This window comes from Panicum virgatum, chromosome 2N, assembly GCF_016808335.1.
Source record: "Panicum virgatum strain AP13 chromosome 2N, P.virgatum_v5, whole genome shotgun sequence".
Classification (NCBI taxonomy): Eukaryota; Viridiplantae; Streptophyta; class Magnoliopsida; order Poales; family Poaceae; genus Panicum; species Panicum virgatum.
The window spans coordinates 44730677-44743909 of record NC_053146.1 but is presented as its reverse complement, the minus strand read 5'-3'; positions in this window follow the sequence as shown (position 1 = coordinate 44743909).

The window sequence follows — 13233 nt, the reverse complement described above, 5'->3', positions numbered from 1 at the left end:
GCAGTTGTGCATGCCTTGAAGATTTGGAGGCACTACTTGATTGGCAACAAGTGCGATATCTACACCGACCACAATAGTCTCAAGTACTTCTTCACTCAGGCAGAGTTGAACATGAGACAGAGAAGATGGCTAGAGCTGATCAAGGATTATGACCTGAACATCCAGTATCACCCCGGGAAGGCCAACGTAGTGGCAGATACCTTGAGCAGGAGAAGCTATTGCAGCAATTTGATGGTTCGCGAAGAACAACCTGAGTTGTGTGACGAAATGGAGAAGCTGAAGCTTAAGATTGTTGAGCAAGGACAGCTGAATGAACTGATGATCAAGTACAATCTTGAAGATCGAATCAGACAAGCTCAGATGCAGTGCCTAGAAATTCGGAAATTGAGAAGGTTAATGAGAAATGGAAAGGCCCCGACTACCGAGTCGACGACTGTGACATCTCAAAAATCTATCAAAAATAAATCACACACTAAAATATTCCTTTAAAATTATTTTCTTATCGTTGAGCTCAAACCATCCTAAACCCCGAGCCTATTTCCCCGAAACCGTCCCACCAGATCTCCGAATCAATCGCTGTCTCGTTCCTCTCTTTTCCTTGTTCCGTGCGTCGCGTACCGCCGACCGCCGCGCCACGCCCGACCAACGCACGTGCGCATGCAGCCGCGATCGACGCCGCGATCGCCGCCGAGCGAATCTCTCGCTCTCTCTCTCTCTCTCTCTCTCTCTCTTTCTCTCCCTCTCCTTTTCTTTTTCTCTTTTTCTCCTCCTTTTTTTCCATTTTTCCTTTTCTTTTCTTTTTCTTTCTCCTGTCTCCCTCCTCCCTTCCTTCCTCACCCGTGCTGCGCGCCCCGAGCGCCGCTCGGCCCACGCAAGCCGGCCCGCCTCCCCTGCCCTGCCCATGCGCACGCATGCTCCCGCCGCGCGCCGTGCGCCTCCACGCGGCCGCCATCACCACCGCACCTCCCGCTGCTGCCAATGCGCACATGCGCCACGCGACACGCGTCGCCCGCCGTGCAACCCACCGTTCGCGGCTCGACGCCGGCCGTCCCGGTCCCGCTCGCCACTGCTCCCGGCCCCGCCCACGCACGCCGCCCTTGCTCCCACGTGCACCCGCCGCGCCGCTCGTCGCTGCCGCGCCGCGCTGCACAGCTCGCCGCCGCCCGCGCTCACGCACGCTGCGACGCCCGCCTGCCCGTGCACGCGCCGCACGCCCTGTCTGCCTGCGCATCGCCCACGTGCATGTGTTCCACGCGCCCCAAGACCTGCCGCATCCACCTTCCTGTGCCCGCCCTCACCGCTAGCCACGCACGCGCATGCATTGCTCGCCCCGCCTCGCCGCTCGCGTCGCTCCGCTTGACGCCGGCTCGCTCCACGTGCTCGACGACGTCCTCGACGTCCACGCCACCGCCCTCTGCACGCCTGTCCTCGCAGCCGCTACGCGCCATCGCCTCCACAACACCGCGACCGACCCCATCGCCATTAAAGGCGCTCCGCACCGCCCGCCGGGTCGCCACTGCCTGTAACACCTCAGGTGTTTGGCACTATTAAACAAGCAATTAACATGCAATAACACAGTTAACCCTAGTCGGTTAATTACTTAAAAGCCGGGTTCCGTTTAAATACACCAAAAAAAGTCAACTCTCGCATCTTTGATTAAACGAACTTTTGCCCAACATGAAAGTTGTAGAGCTTGACAAGATAAACAACTCTCGTGTCCAAAGTTTTTCAAGTTCTAACATGAAAATTTGAGAAAAACCCCGAAACACAAGCGGGATCATTAAACTGGATTTCAAATTTTAAACTTTCAAACCAACGCTCAAATGCATTTTTGCCTAAAAGGAAAGTTGTAGGAAATTTAATTTTGAACAACTTTCGTGTTCAAAATTTTTCGAGTTTCCATTGAAAATCTTAAGTTTGAACCAAGTCAAACCGCTGACTTTTTCTCCCTCTCTCCACTCTCTTTCTCTCTCCCCTCTCTCTCTTCCCCGCTGACTCTCTCCTCTCTGCTCTGTGCGCGCGCGCAGGCACTTGAGCGCGCGTGCGCTCGCTGCCTCGCTGCGCTGCTGCCGCGGCCTTGCTGCCTCGCTGCCGCCGCGCTATCTCGCCGCGCCGCTGACGCCCCTCCACTTGAGCGCGCACGCTGTCCTCGCCGCGCCCAGCCCGTTGACGCGCACGCCGCGACAAGCGCACGGCGACGCGCCGCCTCGCCGCCGTAGCGCCCAAACGGGCCGGCCGTGCACCTGCTGCCCGCACGCCACCCCGCCATCATCGCCTCGCCTTCACTGCGTCGCTGCCCCGCTGCTGCCTCGCCGCTCAGCCACGCCAGCGCGCCATAAACGCGCACGCGGAGCGCCACGGCTACCCTCGCCGCCGACGCCCTGCTTCCTCCGCCGAGCGTCCCGCCCCCTCCTCACACCCTCACTCCCCCATTTAGCTCGCGCCGCACGTGTGCACGCACGCCCGCACCCCATTCCCCTCGCATCTGCCCCACCCCTTCGCCCAGAGCGGCCAGCGCCGCCGCGCCACCGCGCAGCGCCGCCGCGCCACCGCGCAGCGCCGCCGCGCCCCCATTTTCCGCCCGCCGAGCCACGGCTCTTGCGGAGAGCCTAGCTCAGCCCTCCTCCACCCCTATCGAGTACCCAGCTAGCTTCGATTCACCCCCAGGCAACTCCCAGGCCCGCCCATTTTCACCCAGAGCCTCCCAGCGCCGCGGAACACCGCCGTCGCCGTCGTGGACATCGCCGGCCACCCGCCCGCCACGGACCTCCCTGCTTCGCCTTTCCCCGACTCCAATCGACCCCCGAGCTAGCTTCCTCATGGCGCCGTGAAGCTCCCCGTCCTGCTCTTGCCCCTCCTCCCACACCGGAGCGCCGTCGTCCGCTGCAGCCGCCGCCGCCGCTCCCTGGGCGCCGCCGCCGACCCTGCTCCGGCCGCCCCCGTCGACCGCATCACCCATCCTTAGGTAGAGCTCGGTGAGCTCTCTCCCCTGGGCCCTATCCCAGCCGCCGGCGAGCCCCTCCTCGCCGGGAAAACCCCCACCGCCGCCGCCTCTGTCCCCAACTCCGGCCAGGGACCCCTGCGCGAATAGTTTTAGGTTTCCAGGGGGTTCTGTGAGAATTCCAGGGACCCCTTTGCAATCTGTGTTTTTGTATTTTCTAGATTTTCTAGTGAACTTGTAAATTCGTTTAAAAATCGTAGAAAAATCAGAAAAATGCAAACTCAACTGTTCTGGACTCCTTGAAAATAGATCTACAACTTTTGTTACATGTACTTTTTCATTTGCTCAATAGTTTTTACTTCAATTAAAATACAAAGAAAATATACTTTATATTAGATCTCAAGTTACAAGCATGAGTTGTTAGCCATTTTTGGCCAGTAGGGTACATGTTAGATGTATAACATTGTGTAAAAGTTTCATAGACTGTTGACATGCCTAGCTATCGGTTTTATTTAAATCTTGCTTTATGCCTTGTTTAAATTAGTTTGTTTGTACATACTGTTTAACTTGGTTTAATGAGCTCAAACTTTTACAGTGACTTTAACTTGATATTTAGTTACTGTACAAAATTTTTGAGAAATTTTAGATAGGTGGAACCAGTCCAACTAATTAATAGTATAGATATTTACACTAAATCAAGAAAAATAGTTTCTGTACATGAAAAATTCTAATAATTTTTCTAGGGGTTAATCTTGTGTATGTGACCGTTCTGGTAAAAGATGAGGCCCTGTAACTTTCTATAACCGTCTGTAGAATTTAGTTTTGATCCATGCAACTATACATTGTATTATTTTTCATGCCCTGTACAATGCTTGTTTAATTGTGAAAAATTTATGGCAGGCTCATCTTTAGGTAGACAAACCTCAGTTAAAATTTCATTACCATTACTTGCATAGTTTGACCTGTAAAATTCATTTTTGTTTCCAGTAGTAGCTGTTTGTTTTATTTTTCGTGGTTAATAGGCTGCATGAAATGGGCTGAAAATTTCACAGTAGGCAAGTTATTTAGATTTGTATCTTACATAAAAATTTCAAACTTAGAATCTCTGTGTAACTTTATTTATGATAAGGACATGCTTAACCTAGCAATAAATAAGTAAAATCTTTCTTTTGCTGCATAGGGATAAAAGAGACAACCCATCCGAGTTACTTTGTGGAGTCAGTATAATGATTATTACTCTATAAATGGTTGCCCAAATAATGTAACAGAATATTTTATAAATCATCTTGAGTTGCGTTGAATTACGAGTCTTTAGTGAAGAATTGATTAAATCGTATCACTAAAATAACTCACGCATATGCATTTCATATAGATTCGACTACTCTCCCTGACGGTACGTACGAGTTGGTGCCGGAGTCCGAGAGTGAGCAGCGTGAAGCTCAAGTGAATCTAACTGAAGCTACTGAAGACCCGAACCCAGTTTCGGAAGAGCCCCCAGCTAGTTACGCTCAGGAAGGCAAGCCCCGGAGCATGTCCTACCTATTTTAATTTATGCAACTATTTGTATTCCTGTTTATTGTGCATTTAAGTTGCAGGAATTGTTTGGAACCTTAGTTGCATGATCCTAGGTACCTATGCTTGAACACTAGTATGTGTAGGTCGCTAGTCGGCTATGCTAATGGTTCGGTAGAAGTCGAGTGATTTCCTGTCACTCGCGAGCTCGTAGGAGTTAAATGCTTACTACACACTGCAATATAAGGTTTACGGGCGGGGTTGTTGTACTTGTGATACCCCGTCTGTTTAGTCAAAATGGATAAGGTCGCGGTGTGTGGTAGTGGTGGTTAAGCGTTTGAACGTACTAACCACATGCCGAGAATATGGTAATCGGTAAGCTTAAGTACCTGATGGAACCGGCCGTGGAACATACTCCCCACTGTTTGGTCTATGGTCACGCACGGGTGCAGGGCACCCTAGGACGGTGGGCCTGTTTCATGCCCGGGGAAAAAGGGGAAAAGTCGCGTGGGTGACTGCATTCCCCATGCGTGTGTTTAGGTCTGCCTGGCCAGGTTAACAAATTCGATTCGAATCGTCCGTCTCTCACGGATATTGAGACTGCTTAACCCTTTTGCCACATAGAGTAAGAAGTGGAACAATGATGATGAGAAATATGGTTGAATGATGAAAAATAATTGCTTTCCACCATGTATGCTTTAGGATAGATGCTAATGTAGAATGGTTAAGCATAATAGAACTTGAAAGCTAAAATCGGAAAATAAGGACTTACTGCTTTCCGGCAAAGACAAACCCCTCAAGCCAAAAGCCTTGCATGTCTAGTTAGAAGGTTAGTTATATCCTAGTCGGGTAAGCCTTGCGGAGTATTAGTATACTCAGCCTTGCTTGTGGCTCAATTTTATTTCAGGTAATACTTTTGAGGACATGATTGCTAGCTTGACTTGGCCGTGTACCTTACCCCCTGGTTGGTCGGTGGAGTGGGATACGACTCCGGCCAACGATGGCAATGCCGAGTGATGTCATGTATGGGCTTCATCATGACATCATGTATCGTCGTTTAGAACTCGTTTTATTTCCGCTGCAGTGAACTCTGAACTACTTTCATTTCGAATTTCAAGTACCTTTCAAAGATTTCGAACTTGGTTTGTAATAATTAAGTTAAGACTCCGTAATGTAATATATTTGTGAAATGTTGTACTCTCTGGACTCACCTTCGTGTGGGTTACATGTAAGCTTTGGGTTCGATCGACGCTCAGGTGGATTCTTCGGGACTTTACCCGACAGCACTGCCGAATTACTCCGTTTGAAGTGCGTGTTAGCTGGGATTGTCTTTAAGATGATGGTTAGCGCACTTGAGCCGGATTAATTAGGGCGGTACTGCCACACTGCCCTACCCCCATCTCCACCGCCTTGGCCGCCTATAAAAGGAGCCGAGGAGAACCCCGCTGCCTCCACATCCGCGCTCGCCTCCCCAAGCTTCCCTTCCTAGCTCTGCAGTGCCGCCACACCGAGCTCCAGAGGCCGCCGCCGCCCGCTCCAGTCGTCCCGCCTCCTCATGCCGCCCCGGCCCTAGGTGAGGCCGGGAATCAAGCCACCTCCTCCTCCTCTTCCTTTCCCTTCTCCTCCCGGCTGCCGCCATCGCCCCGGGCCGCCGGAATCGGCCGCCGCCGATGCCTCTGACCCCACCGCTGTTTTGGTCGCGAGAGGGGGGAGGAAGGAGGGCAAATGTGCCCAGAACCCCCTGCCCTTTGCAATATTTCTTAAAGAGTCCCCCCACTCTCTAGACTATTTGCAAAATAAACCTTCCTCTCTATTCTATTCAATTAAGAATCCTTCCACCCTTTGGCCTTTTGCAAATAAAGCCCTATCCTTTATTATATTTACAACCAAATCCTACACTATATAAACTTATTTAAAAATAAAACCCTATCCGTTTCCATAATAACCCAAATCTTCCCCGAAATTCTAATCAGGTCCTTCCACTAATTACAAACATGTCCCTAGACCCCTATTTAGACCCTGAACACCCCGTTAACCTATCATTTTATGCGCCAAACAACCTCAGATTAATCTGAAACTTTAACACGCCTTTCATAACATAGTTTTGACCGTGCCATTAGGAAACCGCCCAAAAATATTACTCCAAACTCCATATCCTAACTGTTTCCGATTCGAGCTCAACGATAAAACTTTTATTTCTGTTTCTTGATTGTGTGCATGTTTGTATGTGTCGTAGATCACGGTGTGAACGAGGGAGAACCCATTGACGAGCAGTACTGTGAGCAGGCGAACGAGGACCAGTTCCGTGACCCCGAATCCGAAGGACAGTGCTTCGATCAGGACCTCCCGGAAGGATTTGAAGACGGCAAGTTCAATCCCGCCCTTTGATGCATGTTTTGTCCTAGTTTTTATAAACACAGCCTTTGGGCCTGTTTTACAAAATTGCATATGGTTTGCCTGTTGAAAACACGGTTGGATAGCCACCCCTTGATTTATTATAATCATTCCTTGACCACCTAGATTAATGTCTGATTTTGCTTGGACGTTAATCGATGCAAGAACGCTTAGGGCCTTATACAACTTGTTTTATAAAGAAAACGTGTGCGTGTGTCGGAAGGGAGAAATGTGGAATTTCGAAAGATGAGTCTAGACGGGATGGATGGCATTTCTGTGTGATTTGCCGATTGGTGTGCTCGTGCCTGTGTGGCAGGGCAAGGAAGGGAGATATCCATCTTGTCGCCACTAAGGACTGAGTTGGTGTGTCATCTCACCTAACTCCACTATCGTGCAAACCACTCGACCGTTGAATAGGCAACGGCTTAGCATAAACCCCACTAGTTAGTCTGATAGCCATCAGGAGAGCTGAGAGCAACGGGTGGTCAAGGAGAAGGGATTAGCTCTGTGTGACTTATGCCCCGGTTAAAACCTCTGTGACAGGTCAATGACCCCTTGGCAGATCCCGTGATGGCTAGTCAGGTCTAGCTAAGGTGGGTAATGGCTTTGTTGGGATCTGCACCGACACTAAGGTGATCGAGTTGTGGTACCCCACTCACGGACTTGAGACACTTGTATTGTGTGCTACTGGGTGCTTTTATCATGTTTTAAATGCATAAGAAATGTTTATGATAGTGTGAAATTTTATATGGTGTGATGCTTATGTGTTCAGCCTTGAGCTGTGTTGGCAGTCTCTGACCGATCTGACCGGTTAGAGGGACCGGTCTGACCGGTCTAAGCCTTGTGGCGTGCTGGCTGGAGTGGACCGGTCTGACCGGTCCCTGTGGCCGGTCTGACCGGTCTGTGGCAGCAGCACTGCGTAGTTGCTAAATTGTTTGGATTACATGTCATATTGCATCATGGATTTATTTATGATGTTTTCACACACTTGTTGCACCCCACGGATGCTGAGATTTAGGGGGAGTCTCGTTTGTGCTCAATATGTGCACTTTGGCATGTGAGCCCAACTTGTGATGAATTCCATTCATATGCACATATTAAGGGGGAGCTCCAACTGAGAGTTCAAAAGTTTTATTGTATATCTTTTGTAAGCTTTAATCGGGTTGTCATCAATCACCAAAAAGGGGGAGATTGAAAATGCATCTAGGCCCCTAGTGGGTTTTGGAGTATTGATTGACAACACGATTAAAGGACTAACTTGTTTGCATGAGATTATGAGCAGGAATTTAATTGTGATATTGGTATTAAACAAGATGGCTCATGTGTTGCAAGCAAGTGTGATTATCCCATTGGCATAATATATATATGACAAGCAAAACAAGAAAAGAAAAGATAGAGCAAGGTATTCATGGTTGATATAAATGCTCTAATATTTGTGAAGGCTTGTTAGAACTATGATGGGATTAAAATTGACAAGTAAAGGTTTTGTGAATGAGATGTGATATGATTATGCATAGTCTCAAATATGGAAGAACTTGTCATTTGTGATAAATAGTGATTAACAAAAGAAGCGAGCAAGGCAAAAGTGAATGAGACATGAGTTTATGCATATATGATGTCTCAATTTGGAAAGCTTGCATATGTAATTGAATTGAGAATTCAAATAGATAAAGAAGATTTCATGCATGACATAAATCAACAAGAGTTCGAGATGGACGGCTAGGATAAAAGTAGAGGACCGAGAGGCGTGTTTCAAGAGGCTACGCAAGCAACGGCTTGGGGGAGCAAAGAAACCGATACGGGTCAAAGGCTGGAGATCCTAGAGTTATGGATAGCTCTATGTTGAAGAGTGTCATTATTCAAGTGAAGAAGGTGACTTACGAATCAAGATGGATTTTATGCTTATGCAATTGAAGATTCAAAGTCACTAGCTCAAAGCGGGTATGCTCAAAGAATGAAGATGTTGATGCCCTCACGGATTGATCGAAGAAAGGTCGGCATGATCATATTATGAAGAAGCTCAAGTAATCGTAGAAAATTGTATATTTCATTTATGCACTTGAGTATAGGTATGCCGTACTATCAAGAGGGATGCAACATCAGTAGGTTTAGACAATACCACAAGTGCTCAAAACAGTCCCTAGAGAGATTTGTTGGAGAGACAGCTAACACTACAGATTTCAGAGTGAGACCGGTTTGACCGGTCCTGGGGACCGGTCTGACCGGCCTGAGCAGTCACAGCCTCCAACAGCTAGTTTTCAAAAGTGACCGGTCTGACTGGTCTGAGGGACCGGTCTAACACAGACAGGGGCAACGGCTAGTTTTTGAGAGAGGGGTATTTATACCACATGACTTCACCCATTCATGGGTGCTGATGCCATTACATTCAGAACACTTGTGAGAGCCTTGTGAGCACTTGGAGAGTCCTCCCCAACCTCTCTTTGTGAGAGTTGCTTGATTCAAGTTGAATCTTTGTGTTGGGTTGAGTGAATCTTTTCTTTGAGAGTCATTTGAGCAAGAGAGAAACATCCCGAGCTTTGAGCACTTGAGGTTGCGTTAGCCAACTTGATTGAAGCATTTGTTACTCTTGGAGCATCGGCTCCTATACGGCTAGGCGTCGCCGGCTAACTCCCAAAGTTGTGGTGAGCAGCGGCAAGTTTGTGGAAGCATCGATCGTGTGCCACGAGGGCACATGGTCATATAGTGGAGAGAAGAGATAGCTTGATCTTGGGGTCACCATAAGCTTCCTCAACGGAGAGTAGGATTCACACGTGGGTGCACGGGGTGAATCCGAACTTCGGTCAAACAAACCACCATGTCTCCTTGCATCAGGGGCGGAGCTGCCCTTTGTTATTGGGGTCCGCCGACCCCGATGGATTTGTGGAAACTCTATAGAAAACACTGTGCTGCACTGTTCCTCCAAGACAAAGACCTCGGCTCGCAACAGACAAGACCCCGGCACCATTTTGATCTGGCTTCGCCCCTGCCTTGCATCATCTTCATTTCGGTTTGATTTACTTACCTTGTATTTATAGTCTTTGAGTTTGAATTGTGCTTCCGCTCGATCTACTTGGGTGTGCTCTACTTGTGTGTAGAGATCTATTTATATTGATAGAAATACTTTGCAAAAGCTACATTCCAAATTTCATATAGGTTCGAGCTCGAGAGGGGACATTTCCTGCTACTGGCCTGTCTGCCTAATCAGACCGGTTTGGTGGACCGGTCTGACCGGTCCAGGCAGTCCCAGCAGGGATTAAGTGCCGAATTTTGAAGAAAAGCCTATTCACCCCCCTCTAGGCTCCGACATCGTGTGATCAAGGTCCTTTCAGGTAGTTAGATGATGAAGTGATGCATTAACTCTATAATTAATAAAACCAACTCACAACAACCAAGTTTACTTTGTTAGTATTTAGAATGATGTAGACTATCCAAACTATGTTGACCACATGTTTTAAATATGTCTAATTGCAAATAAGTGACATTTTGGATGTCAACACAGCCTTTGAAACACAAATTTGATTAACACCTTCTGGCGTAACATATTTATGGAATACAGAAAAGTATACTTTTACAAAACAAATTTTCAAAACACAAAGAGCTTAATTACTAAAGGCTGGACCTGTTAATAGGATATGGACCCAAAACATGACTTATTTGTAATTTTGTAGAGTAACTTTTTGATGTTATGTACTGATCAAGGATAAGACAAATTGTCTTCTCTAAAACAGTGACACCATCTCATCTTTTATTGTGACAAGTCAAACGATTTCAGCCATATACACTCCATGTGTAGAGGTTGAAATACTTGTTTAAATTTTATATTTAATTGCCTTTAAAAGGTAGCGATGATTTTGATTCTCATGAACTATACATCATTCTTGAAGTCGAATTGATTGCATGCATAATCTACGAGCTTTTTTAACCGCCACACTTTCAGAAATTTATGCTTAATATTGACATATTTCTTGCAATATCATGTTTTGACGTTGTCTGAAGTCAACTATTTCAATATTATACTACTACATAAAGGGTCATGTCTAACAGTTCATAAGTCCCACCGTTTACCACAAACTATAACCGTGACAGTACCAAGTCACGGATGATGCCATTTATTTGTCATTGCCTATTTGCAGGAAAAATATTCTAGTTCATGACCCAAGGGGGCCTATTATTAGTAAGCTAAAAATATTTATATTTTCTTTTCTACCAATCCTTGCAGGAATTGAACTCAAAGCCTCTAGGTCTAGAGGAAGGGTTGCATCATATCAAATATAGTTGCCTATATTTATTATTTTAGTACAATATAATTCCTTTTATAGTAATATCATATGTTAAACAAAGAATATAAAATTATGACTGCTACAGCTACTATATGATCTTAATTTCAATCGGACATATGGTAATTACATTTGGATAATGCATTTGTAATATAAAATTATGACTACTACTACTACTATATGATGTTAATTTCAATCGGACAAATATGGATTCGGTACTTATTTGTAATATGATGGGTTAATCAATGCAAACTTTGTATGATTAATTAGAATATAGATTTTAAGCCTCCAAAAGGAGTGAAGATTGAAGTGATTTTTATACAAACAAAACGTGTGTGTTCCCATTTCCTCGTAGACGACATATGCAGGCGCTATGCAGCTAATACTTCTTCGTAACAGTGTATAAGATGCATAATATATAAGTATTATAATTAGTTATTATCCAGACACGTTCAAAAGGGGTACTTGATATGAAGTCTTTAGGTACTTATCTATATGAATTAACACTTGCATGTTTAAGTTGTTTAAATTTCTCATCTACCTCTTGAATCAAGTAAGGCCACGTTCTTTAATCCCTAGCTGAGAGGGATTGAAGGGGACCGAGGGGATCAGATCCCCTACAAGTCAATTGGGGATCTAATCCCCTTGAATCTCTCCGGTCCGTCCCATCTTGGGAATAAACCGAACAAAATCTTAATGGACAGCTATATAACTTCTCACTAAATGTAATACGGTAACAAAATCTTGAAGGACGTACTTGATGAATGTAATGCGTGCATACATTTGAATAATTCAGATTGATATATAAAAAACACACACATTCATACGTTCTTGTTTAGTTCAGTGCATCTATACCGTAAGAAAAATGGCCCTTAAGCTATTAAGCTATCTTATCTTACTATTACTAATTGGAGGCTCCTTTGAAGCCACCATGTGAAGCCACCTAAGATTCTAGGTGGATATCCTAAAAAGTAAGAGAAATTAAAGAAGTCTCCCCATGAAGCCACTTAGAATTCTAGGTGGACATCCTACAAAATAAGAGAAATCAAAAAAATCTTCTAAAAAAGCAAAACATCTAGCCATCAGTTTATATAATGTAATTATAATAGCCTATGGATCTAGACACATCCACCCGTACGGCACCTGAGCTAAACGGATGAAAGCAAAGCTCCCCAACTAACAAGTGCATTTTAATATCCACTGATTTCTGCTCCCCAACTAACAGATGCATTTTTAATATCGACTGATTTTTTATATCTCATCGTTATTTGAATCTTTGAGAATCTCTAGATAGTTAATCCAACTAAAAAACATATAAGGAGAATTCCGAAATCAGATCATGTAATCACGTACAAGCTAGCAAAGCACTTGGCCGTCCGCCGGCAGGAACATAATAGGCTGGCGCTGTTGATCAACTCCCCGCCGACAGGAACCATACAACGTCCGTTCTAACATCACTTCGATCAATGCAGTATTTTCCAAGACTCCATGTAAAGCCACCTAGGATCCTAAGTAGACACTCTACAAAAATAGAGAAATCCTAGAAATTCTCACAAAAATCAGAAACGTCCAACCATCAATATGACGACTCTAATTATAATAGTCATTGGATCTGTTATCTTTCCTAACAAATTACCCACCTCTGCCATTATGAAAATAGATTAAAATAATCCCCTAAATATATATCTAAATTACCCACTTCTGCAATTATAAAAAAAACTAAAGTAACCCTCTGTTGTTGATGTCAATTACCCACCTATGCCATTATAAAAATAATGCAAATAACCTCCTAAATTTGCATATAAATTATTCGATCATGTCATTATTAAAATTTAAAGTAACCCCTAAATCTGAATCAAAATATAACAAAATATTAAAATGGACCAATATAAATTCTAAATTACTATTTGTATCATTACTAATATATTATTTGTGTTATTATTTATATAAAATATTATCCATGATATGTGTCACCATATATTCACATATGATGGAAGAGATAAAAATACTAATTTATAAACTAATAGTTCAATTAAATTATATATCAAACAAACATGGAGGTGTGATGCAAAATAAAATCTATTGCAACTAGATAATGATAAATATGTA